Below are 13,415 nucleotides of genomic sequence, written 5' to 3' on the forward strand. Positions count from 1 at the left end.
ATTTTAAAGATTTCTATTCAAATAAACATGATTTTGCACTTTACCTCCTGCTGCAACAAATCTAAAATGCTGCAAGTAAAAAGCTGCTAAAAATTACAAATTACCACCCAAGCTTCCCTGCCTTCATGATGATAATTAGTCCTATTTTTGAAGGACCAGAAATTATTGCCAAACAATTAGATACATCTCTAGGAAACTCCATTGCCTCTACATACCTTTTTGGAAGAAGAGAAAAGTAATCTGTTTCCATTTAGAGTTTAGTTTGAAATTCTTCACTTTACATTGCCTCTAAAATTAATTGAATTGAACATGAAAAGTTGTGCAAATCAAGATAATGAAATGGAAGGAGAGGGTCTTATACACAGCAAACAAAAAGTCTGAAAGCAGTAACTCACAGCTATGTGCCTGAACTGTTAATACCCCATTGCCTTCTTCAGTGTAATCTTGTATTTTTGTCCTTCCAGAACATCTAAACCAAAATTTGGGATGATATTAAAGCAATAAATTCTTCTGAGTTTTATTTATTTTTAAAAATTAAATTTATTCATTTTATTCTATGTATGAATGTTTTGTCGCAACATATCTGTACACCACATGCATTCTTCATTCTTGTGGAAGTCAGAAGAGGGAACTGAAACCCTTGGGAATGGAGTTACAGATAGCTGTGAACCACATGTAAATGCCAACAATTGAACTCAAGTCCTTTTCAAGAGCAACAAGTGCTCTTAACTGTTAAGCCACCTATCCAGTCCCCTCTTCAGTATTTTAACACATGCGCCCTCGGGTGCATGCACACACACACACACACACACACACACACACACACACACACACACACACACACACACTCACACAAGTATACATGTATGCATGTATGTATGCATGCATGTATTATGTGTGTATGATGCAACGATGTATTAGTCCACTCCTGCTGCTATAATGAAGTGACACAGACCAGGTAAACGCTGAATAATAGAGTTCAGCTTTCACACAATTGGAACTGATCATAAAGTGAGGATAAATGCCAAGATCAAGATAGCAACTGATTTGGGGTGACTAAGTGTTTGTTTCATTGATAATACTTCCTCTTTACAAACTTATTTAGCAGAAAAAGTGATGCCATTACTCTGTCATCATAGGATACATGAAATAACAGGGAAAAATAAGGCAGCTCTCTGAACTTTCTACCATGGTACTACTTCCATTCATAAGAAGGCAGTTGTGGCTTAATTATCCCCCTCCCCCAGTGTCCCTATCTCTTTATGCTGCCACCTTGCAAATTAATTTATAATTATTTAACTGAGAAGTGATAATACATATAATTCTATGTAAGCTTTCCAAGATTGTGACAAATTATATTTCAGTTTTCAACTAGCTGTTAGTCTAGTATCTGACAAAGCATGTACTCATGTATTTCATCAGTTAATAATTCTGGTTTTGTTACTGGAAGAGGTGGAATTTTGAACTCCCAATCACTCATGATTTATGTTAATTGAAACTCAATCTTTGTAGCACTAGGAATAAGTGAGAATATCATAAATGCATCTGTCTCTATGCATGGAAGTGGAAAAACCACATCAATACACAAACTTATGCTTCATCATTATCCATGTGGACCAACAGAGCAAATAATCTTCATCATAAGAGATTTACTTCCTAGTGGCACAAAAAGTGATAAAGAAAAATTTGTATAAAACATTATCCAATAGAAATGGCAAGATACATATAGCTTATGGAGTTAGAAGTAATTAAATTTCATTTTCTTCAGTGAGTGTTTCCAATGCAGAGGGATAAGAGTACATCTATAGACTTCATAATATATAGTACTTAGCATATTACTTAATCTCTTTTGACTAGTGTCTTACATGAACTGCTTTGGTTATTTTGAAACAGTAATTTTAAAGTAATAAAGTGTTATGAAGCTTATTGCTTTCATAATTACAAATAAATTATAATAAAAATTATATTAAATAATGTTGCCTTTAGATTTACTAAATCCTTTTCATAATATGGGTTTTTGGTAGTCAGTGTACCAATATGTACATTTAGCTTCTCATAAATCCTATGGGTTAACACTTCTATGATGTAAGTTAACATTAAGTCCAGTTGATTATTTTGATTCTGGGTCAAGAGAGAAGTCCTAACTCGATTCCACAACAATCCAATATTTCATTCTTATATTAATGTGCCTTCATCTGATCCCTTGCTTTTACCATCAAAATCCTTTGACCAGGATCTTGTAGGCATAGAGATAGTTTGCTGTCTCTGTGCATAGAACTAGGAAATCTTTCTTATCAACTTCTGAATTCTGAAGTTAAGCCTGATATGAAAAAGTAGGTTAGTTGGTTCATCAACATTTCTTTTTGCTATCTCATATTTTCTCTTCCTACATAAATCCTGTACTTTATCCACTCTTTGACCTTACACATGAACACTTAAATTATGAAACTGTCAATGGTATGCTGTACCATATAGTTTTATATCAGCTTGACACAAATCTGAGAGAAAGGAAACCTCAATTAAGAAAATTCCTCCTTGAGATTAGACTGTAGGAGTTTTTCTTAATTAGTTAGGGAGGGCCCAAACTATTGTGGGTGGTACCGTACCAGGGCTGCTGGTCCTGTATTCTATGAGAAAACAGGTTGAGCAAGCCATGAGGAGCAAGCCAGTAAGAAGCACTCCTCCATGACTGTGTATCAGTTCTTGCCTTCAATTTTCTGTCCTGCTTTAGTTCTATCCTCACTGCTTTTGATGATGACTTGTTATATGGAACTGTCAGTGAAAAAACCCTTTTCCCCTCAAGTTACTTTTGGTCCTGGCATTTCATCAGAGCAATAATAATCCTAACTAAGACATATGCATACTACATCTGCATTTTCTACCTAATTTTAAAGGAGTAATTCAGTACCTATAGCAGTTAGATGAAGTCATCAAAGTTGACTTATCCATTTGATGTCTAAGTGAAATCTGTCTTAAGAAATAAAATGCTCTCTTGTGTGACTTTATCTTTCAGGGTTATTTCTTGCATAATTATTTTGCACATGCCTCATGTGATGCAATGCTTTAATAATTAATAAAACTCCAAAAGCTTGCCTCTTTACATCACATTATCATTTCTGATTCTTCCTGTATTAGTGTATAATAAGCTACCCCAAAATGCCATTCTGAAATAGCCATTACTTCTTGTACATGTAATTACTCGATTGGTTGCTCAGAAACTAAACACAGGAAAAGTATCTGAGCACCATATCTGCTTTGTTATTAAGCTTATATTTCACTCTAAATTTAATGTCAAGGTATTAGCTTTTAGCATCAGAAATATAAAATTTTATTTTATGTTTTAAAACATCAGTCTGACTGACCTGGTGGAAAAGAAATAGAAATTGATTTAAATTAGGGTGATATCTTTAGGTAGAGCCATGAAGATGTATCACAAATTCTTTTGTGTTTGTATATGCTTGTGTGTGTGTGTGTGTGTGTATGTGTGTGTGTGTGTGTGTGTACATATGTATATGAGTGTTCTTGTGTGTGGAATCTCAAAAAGGAACTTCAGTATCATTCCTCAGAGAGTGATATCCACTTTATTATTTATTTTTAGATAAAGTCTTTCCCTGCCCTGGAACTTGCTGAATAGGCTAGAATGGCTGGCCTGTGAGCATCAGGGATCTCCTGTCTCAACCTCTGAAGCACTGGAATTCTAAACATTTGCTACTAAGTACCAAGTTTTTCCCATAGTATTAGGGACCAAACTTAGGTCTTCATAATATGTGGCAAGCATCTGTTGGACTAAACCATCCTCCCAGACCATAAATACTTTTGGAATAGAAGTTTGAAGCTCAGGGAATAGATCAGGGTGAGAAATAAATTTTACTTTTGTGCTTGTGATAAATACTGAAGGAAATGAGGGATGAAGGCTCTATTTTGGCCTGAGTTTCAGAGTTTTAAGTCCCTGACTTCTTGATTTCATCATTTCTTGGTTGTGCATGGTGGGAAGCAAAGTGAGTCACCTCATGACAGAGAGCAGACAAAGCAGACCTGCTGCTGGGCTTCCTCCTTATTATACATTTGTTTCATCTGGGCCCATCTACCTCTTTCAGTTTTTGTCCCCAGTGATAATCATCTCTGTAAACACACATAAGGCACATCTAGAAGCATGCCTTCCTAATTTCCTTGGCTTATCCAAATCCAATTTAGCTGACAATTAAAAGTAAGTAACATTATAAAATGCAGGAGAAACCACTAAATATTTGGATTTACCCTAGAAATTCTGACATCAGAAGAATAAACTTTGGAGAAGAGAACAAAAATGGCAAATGTTATCTCATGGCTATCAAGGGAGTATAATAGGAAATGGGGGGTTATCAAGTGCAGCAATTCTGTGAACGGGCTAAGGGGACACAGAAGTGGCTATGAGAGGTATCATCACTGAGGCTACTGGGCACATAGCAAAGAAAGATTTCATTAGTTTAGATGAAAGGCAAGATTTGGAATTAGGAAAGTGCATCCTCTATGCTATAATTTTAATCAACATTTTCAAGACTTTTCTGATTGAAGGAACAAAAAACAGTAAAAAGAAACCATAATGGTATAGAATCGGGAGAAGATTGCTTTGTTGGTTGTTTTGTTCTTACCTAGTGGAAACGGTACAATACAGAGAGAAAACTGATATTGAAGGAAGAGCAGGTGGATCCAGGTCCATAGTCTTCCAGAGTAGAATACAGAGAAGAATGGCAGAAACCTCAGTAAAAAAGAACAGGGGGAGGATTGAAAGAGTAGGGGCATGTCATTCTCCTCACAAGAAATAAAATGATTATTGTAGGTTTGCAGATTCACCACGGAGCTCCCAATTTTCATTTACTTTCCTTCCATGTAGAAGGAATGGTAACAGGTAAAATGGAAGTGTCTTGTCTTGGTATAAAAATAACAAAACAGTTGACTCTAAAACAAAGCAGCAAGTTGAGCCTGCTTTCAAATTTGAATGCTAGATTTTCTTTTAACTGCTCCATGTACATAATTTCAAATGTTTTGAGAATTCTCTTTCCAACAGATGCTTGGAGGATCCATGTCCTTCTTGTGGGGTTTAGGGGGCTGGAATATACATCAAATACTCAGATGCCCTTTTTGTATTTATCCAAAATGTAGGGGCCTGGGTTTCATCCTCCCACACTGGGGCAGCAGACAGTGAGCTGAGGTTCCTGTGGCCCAGGGCAGCGAATCTCACATTCAGCCATAGCCAAAGCTTGAGATGGTTTTCAATGAAGGACTAGCCCTTTATTTTTTGACCCATCAGTATTTATAGCAAATCTGAAGCATAGCCAGGAGATGGTGCATTAAAGTTAGGCTGAGGTTTAAAATAAAAGTGATTGACATTTATGTTTCCCTGAAACAATGTGTGTGGAGAAATTGAACAGAGAATCTATTTCTATTCATAGACATAAAAGATATAAAGACATGTCACAACAAAAGCAGGCTAGATTAATAGCATCTATATTGTTTTCTTGGAACTATAGAAAATCTGATTTGAAATGACAAACCTGAACATCATTGTTGAAATGTGATCGTTATATCTTATTGCAACATATTTTAAAGGATAGTCCCACCTTGATATGAAAATCTCAGACTGAAGTATAGTAAATACACTGCCTGTATTCTTGACCTGTTCCAATTTAAGTTAAAATTGGAGTGTGGAGTTTGGCATGTCCTCTATTGTGTTGAGAATTCCCTTGGACCTTTAAAAGTGAGTGCATATGAAGAGAGTCTACAAACACCACTCTAAATAAATAAACCAAATATTTTAGCTTTCTGTAATATATCACCTTTGGTTTGGTGAACTGGTGTTATGAATCTGCTTGTTGTTTATCAATAACATAAAGTTTTTGTGTACAATTTAAATGTGTCAATGATTGCTTTTGTATTACACTTGATTTACTGCTTTCTTATACACATCCTGCTGGGAGGTAGACCAAGGCAAGGCTTCCTCAGAGGCCCTGAGAAAAGGACAAAAAGAACATAGTTCCGTCTCCTTGCTCTGTAGCACACTTGTCAAGCCCAGTATGGGGCTGAAGCTGGGACCTTGAAGAAGTTAATGTGTTGTTCCTGGGAATTTGGCTTTTACCCCTGAGGAGACTAGAGTTATCAGTCCTAAGAGCACTATGTGCTCAGTCTATAATGCTCTTGAGACTCCCTGTGTTCCTTTTGTGCAACACTGCTTGATTAGCATCCTGCTGATTTTCTCTCATTGTACGATAGATGCTGCTTACACTGACCCATTTCTCCATGAAAGTAGGATATAAAGGGCTGGAATATTAGTAAATTTGAGAGGCATAAGACAGCTTATACAAGACCTCCCAGTACCAAACTTCCTTATCTTCTCTCTTTTTTATCTTTATCTCCTGATCGCCTGATCCCCATTTTTTTTCGGTTTTTTAGATGTAAAGTTTAATTTTATTTACTTATTTATGCAATGTCCTGGGATAAATATGCATATATAGTGCATAATAAAGTAGGATATGTTAATATGACATTTCAATTTTTTTCTTTTTTTCTTAGCAAGAAAATTATTTTACATGTCAATCCCAGGTCCCTCTCCCTCCCCTCCTCCCCTGTCCCCCCAACTAACACTCTACCCATCCCATACCATACTTTCTGCTCCCCAGGAAGGGTGAGGCCTTCCATAGGGGTCTTCAAATCTGTCATACTCTTTGCAATAGGGCCTAGGCCAACCCCCTGTGTCTAGGCTCAGGGAGAATCCCTCAATGTGGGATGGACTCCTAAAGTCCATTCCTATTGTAGTGATAAGCACTGATCCACTATAAGAGGCCCCATAGATTTCCAAGGTCCCCTCACTGACACCTAGATTCAAGGGGTCTGGACCCCTTTGCTCATCAGTCCTCCTTCTCTGCATCTGGATTTCAGTTCAGTTCAAGGTTTAGCTGTGGCTGTCTGCTTCTACTTCCACCAGCTGCTGGATGAGGGGTATTCAATAGCATATGAATTAGTCATCAATCTCATTATCAGGAGTTAGCCTCTCCTTTGTTGCTTAGATTGTTTGTTGGTGTCATCTTTGTAGCCCTCCGGACATATCCCTAGTGCCTGATTTCTCTTTAAACTTATAATGTCTCCCTCTATTATAGTATCTCTTATCTTGCTCTCTTCTGTTCTTCCCCCAACTCAACCTCCCTGCCCCATCACATCTTCCTCACCCCTCCTCTTCTCCCCCTTATCATTCTCCTAGTTCCTTCCCCCCTCTCCCATGCTCCCAATTTTCTCAGGAGATATTGTCCCTTTCCCCTTCTCCAGGGGACTATGATGTATGTCTCTCTTAGGGTCCTCCTTGTTTACCAGCTTTTCTGGCATCCTGAGCTGCAGGCTGGTAATCCTTTACTCTATATCTAAAATCCACATATGAGTGAGTACATACAATGGCTGTCTTTTTGTGAATGTGTTACCTCGCTCAGAATGGTTTCTTCTAGTTCCATCCATTTGCCTTTGAATTTCAACATTCCATTGTCTTTTTTTTTTTCCCGCTGAGTAGTACTCCATTGTGTAAATGTACCACATTTTTTCTATACATTCTTCAGTTGAAGGGCATCTAGGTTGTTTCCAGGTTCTGGCTATTACAAATAATGCTGCTATGAACATAGTTGAACAGATGTCCTTGTTGTATGAATATGCTTCTTTTGGGTGTATGCCTAAGAGTGGAATGTGCTGGCATAACTGGATGCTGACATGTAGAAGACTGTAGATAGATCCGAGTCTATCGCCATGCACAAAACTTAAGTTAAAATGGATCAAAGACCTCAACATAAACCCAGTCACACTGAACTACAAGAGAAAGTAGGAAACACCCTGGAACGAATTGGTACAGGAGACTGCTTCCTAAGCATAACACCAGTAGCACAGACACTGAGATCCACAATTAATAAATGGGACCTCCTGAAACTGAGAAGCTTCTGTAAGGCAAAGGACACAGTCAACAAGACAAATCAACAGCCCACAGACTGGGAAAAGATCTTCACCAACCCCACATCTGACAGAGGGCTGATCTCCAAAATTTACAAAGAACTCAAGAAGCTAGTCTCCAAAACACCAAATAATCCAATTAAAAAGTGGGGTACAGAACTAAATAGACAATTTTTAATAGAGGAATCTAAAGTGACTGAAAGACACATAAGAAAGTGTTCAACATCCTTAGCCATCAGGGAAAAGCAAATCAAAACAACTCTGAGATACCATCTTATACCTGTCAGAATGGCTAAAATCAAAAACACTAATAACAGTTTATGCTGGAGAGGTTGTGGAGAAAGGGGAACATTTCTCCACTCCTGTTGGGAGTGCCAACTCGTTCAGCCACTTTGGAAATCTGTATGGCTATTTCTCAGGAAAATGGGAATCAGTATACCATAAGATCCAGCAATCTCCTGATCCTCTTTCTCAGACTCCTTTACTAAAAAAGACCTGTTAGTCCAGGTTAGTGTGGACTTTAAGTGAGACAGCTGATCCCTGAAAATCAATGGGGACATTTAGATCTCAGGAGAGAAAATTTGGTATCTTAACTTAGGAAACTCAATTCCAATTTTGCCACCTTTGCTTGTTTTGTGTCATATGATAGGTCTCTTAATTCCTTTTAACCTTTGTCACAGGCAAAACAGGGGCAATAATAGTATCTCTAGAGATTCTAGTACAAAATGAGGAACTGAATATTCAATGCATTTGAAGTGTTTACACATCTGTGCATTGGCAATATTGTCAGAGACTGGATGTAGTGAACATGCCTAGACTCTCAGCTCATAGGAGACTGAAGCAAACTGATGCCAAGTTTGGTTTCAATTTTACATCAATGCATAATTTTGCATTTTGAAAATGTCCATACCTGTTAATACCAGATTTGGAATTGTAAATTTTCCAGGGACCTATATGGATGTCTACATCAGAGATAGGTTGATAACCAGTAGTTTATTGGAGAAAATTACTCATGCAAGGGAGCCAGTGACCAGTTTGCACCTGAGCAGAATGGACCCAGAAATGCTTCCTAGTCAGCTCGGCCAGGCAAGAGAGAGCTGTATGCACACCTCTCTCCTTCTTAAACCCTTGTTATATAACTCTGACCACCCGAAGCGGGCATGGTCAGGGTTTCTCCCTACAGATCTATAAAACTGTCTCACTTGAAATAGTCATATTTCTTTACTAGGGATCTCCCTATCCTATTTAAAATCAATCAATCAATCAATCAATCAATCAATCAATCTTGAGACAAAGCATTGTAAAACTCAGGCTGGCCTCAAATTTGCCTTTGGCTTGCTCAGCATCCTATGTGATGACATTCTGGGTATATGTAACCATATCCATTTTATTCACCTTACTTTATGTGTTCAATTAAGTATTTTGGTTTACTTAAGTGTTTTGCAATAGCTATTAGAAATTGTTTGAACACAGTATTAAAAATTTTTGAACACAATAACAGAAATTTTATGTTTTATTTAAAAAATTATAAATACATTTTTTCTGTATTATTTTTTAAGTGTATGTCTCTTTGTATGTGGGTATGTTCCTACATGTGACAGTGCTTGTGAAGGTCAGAAGACAAGTCAGTTCTTCTAAAACTAGAGTTACATGTGTATAGGCAGAGTTTTCCTGTCCTGGAAAATGATCCTAAATAAACACTCACAGACTTAGTATTAATTATAAATGCTTGGGCTTGTAGCTCTGGCTTATTACTAACTAGCTCTTACAACTTGAATTAACCCATTTATATTAATCCACACTCTGCCACGTAGTGTTACCTCTCTTTCATGTTGCACTCTGTTGACTCTGTCCTTCTTCTTTCCAGTATCTTTAGTTTGGTTCTCCAGCCTAATCCTATCCTGTGGAGCTGTTGGCCAGTCAGCTTCTTTATTAAACAAATCATAATGACATATATTTATACAGTATTATAAGGAGTATTACACACACACACGGTTGTGAGGTACCTAACCTTGGTGCTGGGAATGAACGTCAGGATCTCTGCAACATTTTCCTGGCTAGTTAAGTAAACTTAACCCAAGGTAGAGTCATCTGAAAGGATGGAACCTGAATTGTAAAAATGACTCCATAAGATCTAGCTGTAGGGCTGTTTCTTAATTAGTAACTGGTAGGGGAGTGCCCAGTCCATTGTAGGAGGTGTCATCTGTGGCCTGGTGATATTGGGTTCAATAAAAATGAAGACTAAGCCAAGCCATGGAAGCAAGCTAGTAAGCAGCACCTCTTGTTGGCCTCTGTATTAGTTTCTGCCTCCAGCTTCTTGCACTGTTTGAGTTCCTGTTCTGCCTGCTTTCCTTCAGTGATGAACAGTGCTGTGGAAATGTGAGCCAAATACACTGTTTCCTCCCCAAGTCTCTTTAGTCATGGTGTTTCATCAGACACAGTAATCCTAACTAATACAAGTTAGTACCATAAGGGGAGTATTGCTGTGGCAGAGCTGACCATGTTGGCTTTGGGAGGATTGTAGGAGGACTTTGGAACTTAGGGCTAGAAAACCCATTGTGTGTTGAGAGAGAGTGAGCTCTTCTTTAGGAACATGGAAGATGAGAATGTTTCGAGCAATATGGACAAGGCAGGCTGGCTTGTGAAGTTCCAGAGGTACACAAAGTCTCTACTGGGCCATTTATATGAAGAATTTGTGGTGTCCCCCCCCCTCCTCTTCTCTTCCTGTTGCTTGTGGATCAGAAGTAATCTTTCAACTATTGCTACAGCATTATGCTTGTCTGACTACTGCCTTGCTCCAGTTAATTTTACATAAGTTAAAATAACATAGATTTAAACCCTCAGCCAAATGTGTGTTCTAGTTTTAGAATTGTAGTAATTTTAGAAGCAAACTACAGTGAATAGACACCATGAATATTAATTAAGAAGTCTCTGAAATAAACTAAAGTAAATAAAATTTAGGAATCTAATAATTCAGCTTTTGTATAAATTAAATTAAACATGACAGTATGGTTTGACAATAGTGTTTCTTTTATCTTTTTTGATATTATTTATTTAACTTTGCAGGGTCACAAATTATATATTTGATTTTAGTATATAAATTTTTGTCTTAAGGGTTCCTGACTCCAACTCTGTCAAGGCATGACCTTATAGCTTGGAATGATTTGATTTCGTCAGGATACAAGATGGCCATAGTTTCATGTATAAAGAAAAGCCATTTTATTGCCTTTCAAACTAGATTTAAAAGTCACTAATATGATATAAATATAATTTATATGGAATATGTTCAGATAATTAATGTTATATTTATGTTGGGATAAAAATTACCATTTACATTGATGCTGAGCCAAGATAGATTGCAGTATGGCTTTCCAAAAGGTCTTCAGAGTTCTGTGCTATTTATCTTTAAGATCCCTGGGTATGTTTTTTGCTAACTCACTGTTTTGGAGCATGTAATTCAGGAGGCCTCAACGATTCAGGTATAGGTCAATGAATTATGATTGATTAAGGAACCTCTATTTTGTAAATTTGTAGAACAGTTAGTCTAATGTAGATTTTCTGTTGTTGTAGGTAGTTTTCCTAATTGTTAAGAGATAAGTAAATATTGGCCAACCATGAGTACTCATTTTCTTCACTGGTACCTTTGTTAACACTGCTGCTGTTTCTGATATGGCTTCAAAGTGATAATTTTCATTTCTCCCTTATTAATATGAGATTCTTAGTTATTATCTTTTAACTCTCATTGTGTTGCTAACTACTGAATTATGAGCATTTGTAACAGGTGTTGATGAAAACAGAGTCTGGATTTCTGTTTGGGAAGGGAAGCATTTTGTCATCAAATTAAAGCCTAACTAAAGTGAAACTTCCAGTTTCTAAAAACCTAATGCCTAATTATATCATTCATTAATTACATAAATGAAATTTTTATAAATTTTAATCAGCTATGTTTGACTTTGTTTTCCTTAAAATGTGGTTTCTTTTCTCACCAAGGTATTAGAGGATATTACATATCATTTTACATAAATACTTTGTGAGATGACTCAGTATTTAAGAGCACTTCATCTCTTGAAGAGGACTTAAGGAGTTGGGTTCCCAGCACCAAGTGAAGAGGAAGAAGAGAAAGATATGAACTGAGTTTAAAACTTTAACTTGGAAGACTGGGAAGTGGATAGCATGACTAGAAATAAGCACATTAAAGAGAAATTTGTGTAGAACACAAATAACTTCAATGGTGTCTTACTCTGAGAGAGTTTGAAAGAAGGGATTAACTTATGTGTGAAACTACAAACTGAAAATGAGGTATCAGGTAGTACTATAATGCATTAGGGAAACCCAGTTGCATTTACCTAGAAGGACAGAAAGCAATGGAGACTCAGTGAGAGCATTTGGAAGATAAATGCCCAAGTTGCATTAAGTCCAGGAAGAATGTGGAATAGGACAGGGTAAGAAGGTTCATGACTGGACTTGGAGCTTGGAATACAGGGGTCCCTGCCCCGTGAGGGGTGATGGTAACTGAAGTCTTATGGAAGTGTATGTATATTGTGAATAGAAAAGATAAAGTATAAGAATGGGACTCCAGAAACTTCAGGGTAGTCATATGAAGAGAAGAGCGTTAACAGTCAGATCTGGGACACAACTAGAAGAATGTTATGAAGCTGATAGGAGGGAATGCAGATATAAAGGTAGAAATGTGGAGATGTTGAAGGAAATTGAGACAGAAGTTATTGAATGAGCAGATGTGGGTTGAATAGGAGTTGAGAAGAGCTGGCTGCAAATACCACCCTCTTTTAGGCTTTAAGAGAAATGATTGATAAAGTAATGTCTCTAAACATGCTTTCCAAAACACATGCCATTTAGAAAGGAGAAAACACAGCATATGTGCTTCATTTAAATTTTATGTAACTTTACAAATTCTTTCTCAAGTGCTTTATACATAGTTTCATATTCTGTTGTAACCCATGTTGTTCTTTGCACAAAAGATTTGTTAACAAGATTTCTGATTTCTCAAGTGAACCTAAACATTTCTAATTAACTGTGTACCTACCATCATTCAGAGGAAGTCCATAAATCTTTAAGATTGGCAAACAATACATGTCTACATTAATAACAGTAAAACTTGGTGACTTTAGTCTGTGAGTTGAATATTCCCTTTGGTAATTAACTGTAAAAGTCTTACAGAATTTTTGTGACCAATTTTAATTTGCTAAACTTACAAGGTCTGATTAAGAATGCTTTCTCATTGAAATTAAAGTCAGAAAGAAAGTTTGTTTCTAACTGAAATTACTTGACCTTTGCCATTTTTCAAAAGGACTTTAGCTGATTTTGTAATTCTTTCAATGTTTAATATATTTACTCAATTTTAGTAATAGATTATTTTGATCAGAAGCCATAGTATTTTGCTTTGATGTATTATTTTTCTGTTTTGGAACTACATTTTTGACTCCAATAAAATA

At 36.8% G+C, this 13,415-nt stretch overlaps 1 non-coding gene across 1 annotated transcript; it reads right to left on the reverse strand.

Moving 5' to 3' along the window:
* Positions 1-5,134: 5,134 nt before the first annotated feature.
* LOC113831390 lies at positions 5,135-5,261 on the reverse strand. Its single transcript, XR_003482262.1, has one exon. It is a non-coding gene; the product is annotated as a small nucleolar RNA ACA64 (small nucleolar RNA).
* Positions 5,262-13,415: the final 8,154 nt, after the last annotated feature.

This window comes from Cricetulus griseus, chromosome 2, assembly GCF_003668045.3.
Source record: "Cricetulus griseus strain 17A/GY chromosome 2, alternate assembly CriGri-PICRH-1.0, whole genome shotgun sequence".
Lineage (NCBI taxonomy): Eukaryota > Metazoa > Chordata > Mammalia > Rodentia > Cricetidae > Cricetulus > Cricetulus griseus.